This window comes from Oreochromis niloticus, linkage group LG3 (genome assembly GCF_001858045.2).
Source record: "Oreochromis niloticus isolate F11D_XX linkage group LG3, O_niloticus_UMD_NMBU, whole genome shotgun sequence".
Classification (NCBI taxonomy): Eukaryota; Metazoa; Chordata; class Actinopteri; order Cichliformes; family Cichlidae; genus Oreochromis; species Oreochromis niloticus.
In genome coordinates, this window is record NC_031967.2 from 13,221,233 (window position 1) to 13,231,149 (window position 9,917).

The window sequence follows — 9,917 nt, forward strand, 5'->3', positions numbered from 1 at the left end:
TGGTACCACAGTCATTACAATGTGCTGATAAATGGCTGTTTTTTCGAAATGCATAAACCTGACAGAAGAACAAAAGTGGTAAACCGAGGCCCCCGTGGTGCAACATCTTTTTTGTTTTGCTGTGCTGCTGTTTGAAATGATTCACAGTTCCGACTGTAGCAGAGCACCCGGCAGAATGAAAGCAGCACACCTGTCCTGAATCACAAAGTGATATAGCTTGTTGTGGTTTTCATGCTGTGCCAGCACACCTGTGTGAAGTAATAGCCGCTCTGGTTATGCATGACTTTCCACTACACAGCTAAACGCAGTATCCCAGCCTCGTAGTTGGGTCTTTTTCTCCTGTATGCTGGTTTTAGCCTCTGGTGGAGTGTAAGTGGGCTTTCATTGTCCTTCAGCGTGCCGTAAGTCATTTATTCATCTTCCTTCCTGAAATGAGTTATACTCTTTCATGTGTCGCGTTCCAAGGTTTCAAAGTGTGTGGGGGGTTTTTTTCTTTTTCTTTGTCCAAACACAATCGTGACTCTCACCGGTTGCGAACCTCAGCAAATCCCTCACGGTTCCCTGACTTGTCCAAGAAACCCCCTTCCTCCTCTAGAGACTGACTGAGATTCCAATTATGAAGAAATATGGACAGGAGACAGGCGACTGTCACAGGTCCCATGGAAATTTCATTTTAATTAATCTTGGGCAGAAATTGGCAGCTATGGCATCCCCGACACTCATCACGGCTCCCTGAAGTAGATCCAATTTTCTGTCTCAATAGGCATTAAATTAGCAAGAACATTTCAACCTTCGTCACCCCTGCACGCATAACAAATGAAATACATTTGGCTACGTGACATAATGGAGTGCTAATAAATGACTCGCCAACCGGAGCAAGGTACAGGGAGACGGTGGCAGGTGAACAGCGTTCGCCGGCACCTCATCACATCTGGGAGTGGTGGAAAGAGACAGAGGGATGGGGATGGGGCAAAAAAAAATGTGCAGGTAAGGCAGATTTAGGTGGTGGAAGTGAATCTGGAGACATTTTTTGCTCTCTGTGGGGATTTTGTCAGATAATGATTTCCTGGATAGTTTGAGAGTACCATAAAGAAAAAAGGGGGATTACAATGCACTACAATGACTCATCCTCCCAGTATAGTATGCAAGACTTGACTGACATTATTCTGCACCCAGGTGGCAGTAGCTCTGTAGACTCTGAAGTTTATTTACGCTCTGTCTCATTAGAAAACAGTCTAATCGAGCTCACCTCTGCAGACAGCGCTCTGAAATTTAACAAGTGTTGATTTCATAAAAAATGCCCCCTGCACCACACACACACATACACACACAGCGGTATCATTATCGCACAGAAGCTTTGCATTTGCCGTGTTTGGATTGTTATCAGAGTTTCCATCAAACAAAAAAAGACATGCTGCAGCAACAGATCAATGCAGGTCTATATCCAGAAGTTCTGCTGAATTAATTTCCTTTAGGGACGCTCTGGCGCATACTGAGGAAGCTGATTCGGAGAGAGCGCGGATTAACACGTTGCCAATAAGTTTGCGAGAAGTTGGTATCTGTCACAAAACTTTTAGTGGCACACGTGTGACGGAGGAGGGGGTGCACACTTTATTAGAGATGTGACAAACTCATGCATACAGCTGTAATCAATAGACAATGAGTCAGGGGCTCATTTACATTTATTTTTCCTTCTGTTACTCCAGCATGCCTTACCCTGACGGGCAATGCGCTTCCGTCTTTGTGAAACTCTTGCCACATCAGTAGCTGACTCTCATCCGCCCACAGACCGGGGCACATTGCGCTACACTCCGACTGACTCCACGCTAATGTAGACTGCAAGAAACGACTCTCTTTTGCCGAAGCGGAAAAGTTTGAGGCAATCTTTCAACAAAACAAAAACAAAAACCATTTTCCACACATTGTTCACATAGCGATAGCCATCTGTCCAAAAAAGAGTCACAGTGGAATCCAAATCTGGAGTTTACAAATCGTTGTCCAAGGCCTTAGATCTTCTGCTGCTTTCTTCCAACCCCTTTGTTCGTGGCGGCTGAGGGATTTAACTAGCTGCATCGGAAAGCAGCGTGTGAGACGCCGCTTGGATGCATTTTTTAAAAATTCCCCCTTTGGTGCCAAGGAAACAACAACATTGTCATTCTTAACTGGTCTGTCTTTGTGATTTTCACCCAGTGCAGAAGTGAAATACAGAGCAGGTGAGCATCAGCCACCTCCGTCTATAAATATCAGATCATTTGCACAAAGGCTGACGGCAGTCGAGAAGCCTGATAGCAGCCAATACCTGTGTTTGTCCAGCAGTAGATGCCTAACAACAGAGCTGGGGGAGATGGAACAGGGGGGTGACAGTACAGTATGTTGTGTAATTCAATACAGGAGTAGAGAAAAGTGTGGGTTGTGCTATAAAATGAAGCCACCTGTATGAGTGATTAGAGGTTGTTGCGTATTGATTATAATAATTTGCCTTCTCGTCAGTTCCACTGGAAGGAACAAATCAGTTTGGTTATGCAGCACGGATTACAGTCATGGAACATACAGCTTATCGGGTATTAGCTCATACCACAATCCTCTGCCAAAACTAGTACTGCTCAATTGTGATCGCATGTCCTGCCAAACAGTTTACATCCATGTCTGTCCAGACTGATACACTATGGGCCAGATTTATAACGCCTTGCAAAACTGCAAACTGGGTTTTTGGTGTTAAAAATAATAATAATTAAAAAGCACTTTTGGTGTTTACAAAAGAAACGTAGTGACTAGTGAAGTTTTTTGTTACTGCAAATTTTGATATAAATCCGATACCAAGTAAATGTACGGTCATTATTGCCAACACCAATACCAACACCGAAACCGATAATTTTAACCCATAAAGGCAATTAATATAGGAGAGAGCAGCATGTCATGACTTATGAGATGAAATGAACACTAAATCACGGTGAGGATAGAAATAAAGTATCAGTCCTGTCACGCTAGTATAGATAGAATCAATACTAAAAATATAAATATTGATAGTATAAATAATATTGATTGTGTCGATACCAATACCAGCTTTGGTATCGATACTGCCAATATTTGAATGGATCGGCCTCCCTCTATTTCTTTGCGACCGACTCTGTTGCATATGCATCTCTGGGAGTTATCATTTTTTTTAAACATTGATGTGAAACTTTGTGAATGCTTATTAGATATGACTGAGTGTTCCTCAGGCATTTACCAAGAACAAGACAAATGGAAGCTGATATTTTGATACTTCTCTCATGATCAAAGTCCGACATGGCATTAAATGATTTCACGTTCATACTTTAGAACCTGAAAAAAGAACGCCTCCAGACGTAGCTGCTACCATTTCATGAACAATCGGATATTAATAATTTTTTAACTATAGAGAGATACTGGGTAAAACTCCTCCTTAGCTCTGTACCCTTCTTCTATCTGAGCTCTGGTAGTCAGCAGCTACTCTCTTCCAGTAGTTTCTTTCTAATGTGCCGCAGGTTCTGAGAAGTCTAGGGGAAAACTTAATTTTCTTACTATGTCCCTCAGACATGAAATCATTTGCATGAAGATCTAGACTCAAACACCATTATCTTAATAAATGAATTCAAGGGCATCGTAAAGAACGTAGTGAAGAAAGCACGTGACTGAACTGAAAGGCCACTGATGGATTCTGTATATATCATGTTGTACATGTTGGTGCTTTCTCGGCCTCTAAAAATAAAGTGAAAAATACTGTATCAGAATTCCTGTTTGCTTTGCTCGACACTATCTCTCTGAACAGAAAAGCCTGGAGAAAATTTGAAATACAGAGTCAGATTGTTTTGCTTTCTAGGACTGTCTCTATGTTGCTTTCACTTTTATCTACAGTACTGTGCAAATATCTTGAGCCACTTCTCGTTTCTTTATATTTTGCTGGGAAAATGGGAAAAAGGTGGAGCGATTGATTGAAATGTGCAAATATAAAAGGAAATACAGCATAGAAGGAAAAACAGAGTTTGTACAATTCTAACCTTGAAAGTCAATATTTGGTATGACCACCTTTATTGAATGCAATCTCTTAAACAAGTTTTCTTGTCATTCTTTCTGGAGTCTTCAGGAATAGTTCTTCAGACTTCCTGAAGGACGTCCGAAGCTCTTCTTTGGATGTTTCTGCCTTTTTTTCCTGTTTTCTGTCAAGATGATGCCACATCACTTCGATAATGTCCGGGCTTTGGGGAGGCCTATCCATGACTCATAGTGTTCCACTGTATGTTTTTCTATCCAGGTATGGTTTTGGAAGTGTGTTTGGGATCACTGTCAAAAGTCCATGAATTTTGAAAGATCTCCAATATCTATGGCTAAAATGCAGCCCCAAACCATGATAGATCCTCTACCATGTTTTACAGATGGCCGTAGACACTGATTTAACTCTCTCCTGACCGTACACACTCATGATGATCCAAAATTTTTGTTAGTTGCTTCATAAAACCTGTCGCAACTGATGTTCAGTCCAGTTCTTCAAATAAGTCCGTTTCTGTTGAGGCTTCAAAGACCAGTACATGGATCAACTGAGGAACCAGATGCATCTCTTAGGCTACGTTCACACTGCAGGTCTTAATGCTCAATTCCGATTTTTTGATCAAATCCGATTTTTTTGTCTGCTTGTTCACACTAAAAATAAAATGCGACAGCAAACGCGCTCTAGTGTGAACCTTCAAAGGTTAATTATCCTTATTGCAGTTTTAGAGAGGAGCGGTGCTTCAAAGGATAGTTGCAGATTTCTGTCAGAATCTGCAGATTATACAGTACAAATAAAATGTTCACGTTTCTCCAACGTTGTCTTCCCAACAGTTTCACTAACATCTACACTGGATGGCCAGGAAGCGTTCGCGATGTCTTCTCGGGCGCTTCTCCGGCGCTGATAGTTGGCGTCTGTCTTGTGTCAGTGACGTAAAAGATGGATTTAATGCGACATGACCGTTGAAACAGCAGTCGCTTTCTAAAGCATCAGATATGTATCGGATTCAGTACCACATATGAAAGTGACCTGGTTCGGATTTGAAAATATCTTATTTGTGCCGTTCACACTGTCATACCGTGATCGGATATGGGTCACATAGGTCAGAAAAGTTGGATTTGATGCGCTTCTGCCTGCAGTGTGAACATAGCCTAAGATCCTGTCAGGTCTTTGCTGGATTTGAATCTAAGGGGGGTTCAGGTTTTTCTTTTTTCATAACGATGACTTCCAGATGTTGTTCACATGCTTAGTTTTTTAAGCTTCCACTCATCCAGTTTATTCAATTTCATAAGGGCACATTTCAACCATGCGAAGATAGGCCAATTTTTCTACTAATAGCTACTTGGGAATCACCCTGTTAGTGAAACATTTTATGCCTGTCAAACTGTTATCTTTGACTAACTTTGGCAACAAATTATATGTTTTTGTGACAGACTGATAGTAACAGACATTCCTCTGGAAATGGTCGAGTTCAAGGACTGGACTGAAAGTGAATGAAAAAGCAGCCAATGTCCAGAGAACAACTTGAAAAGGTTGCTCAAGACCACAAAAAAAGTCTGGCTCCTTGGATGCGACATATAAAGAAATAAAGGTTAAATCAAGACATTTGCACAGTCCGTGTAACCTCATCTCATCTTTTTATTGTTTCCTGGGTGTCCATTCTCCATTTTGCTTTTCTCACTCAGTCTTCAAGCCTCAAGCACCTCTAGCAGTGGTGCTACTCTACTAATAAAACTAGCTACCACTATAGCCAAAGGCTCTCTGGTAACTGGAATGAAATATGGTCACTTGAACCATTTGCCCTCATTGGAGACCTAACTCGCAAAAGCAAGCATCCCTGTTTTTAAGTTTAGCCAAATGCAGTCAAGATTTCAGCAATTTAAAGGCAATCTCTTCCAATTTTCTATATATCAGATTCAACTCACAGCTCCCACTGATGATGTCACATAAACTAGGCCAGCATAATTTTTCTGAAAAGTGTTGTTTCTCCAGTAACGAGGAGCACGCTCTTAACCTCCATCCCTGTCATCATCCTCTTCTATCCGGCATTTTAATTGGCCGGGGCTGGAGCAGCCCCCTCCAACCCAGCTGTTTTCTTGCAGCATCCTGCAGCAAGACTTGTGTTCTTCACTAATTACCGCCGCTGCCTGCGATGAACTGTGACACGGCCGGCTCCCGTTGAATTACCCTCGCCTTTCCCGTGTCAGTATCCTTCCTGATTTTCATACATCAGTAAGAAATCTACATAGCAGTGCAAAGGGCTGACCAAAAAATGATGTCTTTTAAAGAAGCTCCGGCAAGACGAATGACTGTTAAAAAGCAATCAAGTGGTAGCAGCAGTCTGGGCGGTAGATCTCTGTAGTTTATTGCTAACGCCCGGTCACAGCACCTCTGCTGTTTAAATTATTGCTATGTAAATCACCTGAAGTGCTTTGGTATTGGAAAGCAGCAGATTTAAGATGCTGGTGCATGTGCTAAGTAGACAGTATCCCGATATTCACGGAGGCCTCCATTTGAGGGACTAACTCCCGCTATTCATCAGCGTGTCAGTCTACCTCAAGCTGGCACTACATTCTCAGAAGTTCCCTGGCGGAACAAATGAAGTTCTCCCTGACTCACATATAAAATGCTTATTCTGTATTTCTGCAAAACGGATGTGAAGCATAGTGACTGAAAAGTTCTGAACTACCCTGAAGTGGGAGCACTTTTACCTTATATGTGACAGCACTCGTATTCGTCCCAAAGAGATTTGCATTCAGGATCCAGTGCATGCAAATCTTTCTGGGACCGGTGTGAATGCAGGTGCTATAAAACAATACCTGTAACAGTTTTCTTTGAATTGTGTTCCATGATATCTAGTTGCTACATTGCATGCAAAATAAGGGCTCCTGGTTAAAATTACTGCTAAAAAATTGCAGTTTTCTGTCTGTAATGTATACGATTATGATAGAAAATGGAGCCCCACCCTTATGAGCCGCAAAAACAACATACAAGTTGGATACATGTGTTTGCACAAATCTTTACATGAGTTGTCACTGTCCTCTGCTGGCTCTTATACTGTATTACACCCAGAGAGTGAAAGCCTTGTTTGTTAATAATTCTGCTCTGTTAAACTTTGTCTCATTGTTAATCACTTCCTGTTCAGAATTTCAACAAAGTGTAATTAAACTACTTCAGCCATTATTTCCCACCTTCCCTAACTATTACTCAGCCGCCGAGCGCAACTAATTTGCGCCGGAATCCGAGCTTGTGACTGTTAATGTGCTTATCACAAAAAACTCCATTGCGCGGATTAATTGTTTAATTGTTTAAAAGTCTCTGTTGTCTTTCCCGGCGCATAGGCGTTTTGCAATAGGAATGCACTCCCTTATTCCCCAGCTTATTTGTATTCCTGTGCCAGATATGGTGTGAAGCTTAATGGAGTTTGCTCCTCTGTTTTTTCCCCTTTCCCACCTATTCAAGGATCCAAATTGATTTCTCCGCAGCACAGATATATCGGTCATGACCACTGAAAATGTAAGGATATGGGAAATGTTGTCGGGCATGAGGTAACAGAGCTGTAGTGCCTTTATATATCACACAGCGTCGTTCTTTGCATTCGTTTTGGTAATTCTTTTGAGATACCGGGCAGTGGGGGGGAAACAACACACATTACTCAGGGATCTGAGGCCCACTGGGTAGTTCTGCAGTTTCAGCAGCTGGTATGAAATGCAAACATGCAAGGGCGGAAGAACTCACAACCCCCCCCCCCCCCCCTTCCTTTCTCAAACACACACCCCTCCACACATGCATCCCCGGGGCTTTGGTCATGAGGTTGCTTCACTCTGTACCCAGACAGTCCCTCAGTATAAACCTTCATTCACTCCCACCTCAATTAAGTAGCGAAGCGGATTTTCAGCCTGAGAAAATGCTCGCACACTGTTAATAATCGACTGATTGCATTTAGATGATTTGGAACGTGACATATAATAATATCATTAGCTCAACCTGTCAGAAACTCATACTTTTGTCTCTTATATGCACTCTGTAACAACTACATATGGATTATTTTCCTCACCGCTCAATTATTGACGATGTAAATTGCTCAAACGCCTTATTTGATCCTAATCTGCTACATCTTAAAAGAGAAGACAATGAGTATGGTTGATTTGGTCAAAGGTCAGCAGTTAAAGAGTAAAGATAACCGCCACTAGATTATTTGCCACAACAGTTTTATGCAGACATGATAATGGTTTTCAGAAGCTATCGTCGCACTGAGGTTAAGTTAAAGTTAAATTAATGTTAAATCCCATGAGGAGTACTGGATGACTGCCATTAAACATTGAACACAGTTATCCGGGTGAGCTTGGTTATCCTCAGGCTTTTCGTCTTGTGCCATCCATACATAAAAACCTCCCTTTGGCTTCATAGCCTGGAGCCCTGCTCTCCTGTTTAGTGCTGATTACCAGGTTTCAGAGAGTGGCAAACTTATCGTTGGCATTTTATTTTGCTTGTGTACCGATGTAGTCCAAGTGCAGCCTCACAAAGTAACTAGCTCGGCTCTATAGACTCTACAGCTGTTATTGCATAGATGCCTCAAGCTGTAACGGGGTGTTCACATGGGACTCATTCTTAAAGGTGCAAAATACAGAGGAGGAAACGAACACGAGGACTCGGGGCTGGGATCAAATAAATGGCATGAAGGCAACCTGTGATGAAAAAGTGAAGAGGAATGACAAGCAGTTGCAGGCGTTGTCTTAGAGAAGAGGAGCGGGGAGGAGGAGGAAGACAGAGAGGCTGACAGTCATATGAACCGCTGCTATATAGCTCCCTCCTAATGACTCCCACTGCGCCATTTTTACCAAAGGCGGGGATTACCATTAAGCCCAAGTCACATCTTCTCACATGATCCTCCATCCTGCCCAAGGTTTACTCACACACACACGCAGAGCTGTGAGCACACGAAGAATGGCAGCGAGGCAGTGCGAGCGTGAGCGGTGGTCACAGGACTAACAGAGCCTGGCCGCAGTTCATGAAGAAGTCATGAAATTTCTTTTATGTGAATTTTTCGTTCTTTTTCTTTTTTCTCAAGACATTAAGCATGACTGAATTTTGATTTTAAAAGTGCCGTGTCGTTTGCGCATTCTTCTTTGTACCAAACCCAGTAGTTTAACCAAACAACAGTAAAACAAAGTCCACAGGGAGACTTAAAAAGTGATCCCAGAGGAGAGCGCAGCTGGGTGTGTTTGTCTTTTCCTAAGTGGTTTTGTTGCTGAAATCTAACCGAGAGTGAGATGGAAAATACACTAAACAGCAAGAGAAAACAAAACATGTAATGTAACGATAATAAATACAATCATTAAAAAAGACTCAGGTTAATGGTCTGTGAAAATATATATATTTTAAAGGCTGTTTCCCAAAGTGCCACGAGGCTCTGTTGGATATTTACATGTGTGGCTCACATAGTGAATCAGCCTGTTTGATTGATAGCAAGGATCAGCCAAAAGTGTTATTTTATGGGCATCTTAGTGATCTGATATCAATGTCAGCCTTTGGAAAATCTTGTCATACCCCTGATTTATCTTTTTCGATGTTGAGTCAATATATTGCAATAATGTGTAAGTACCAGTCCATTTATCATTTAGTGTTTTGTCATGCTGAAAAATGAAGCCGGGATGTGATTTATTTATTTTTTTGTCCTCTACCAGTTTCCTCAAATTTTTTTAAGGACACGCTGCACATCATGGAGGAATATGGCACATTTTCAGTTTATAACTCTTTGGGAAATCAATCCAGTTTTATTTATATAGCACCGTTGATTTCAAAAATACTAATTTATGCCTGTCAGACTTTGCTATCTTTACAATTTTTCATAGAGTCGACTAAAGAAATGGGAACAAACTATGTGTTTTTGCAACAGGCTGCTACTAAC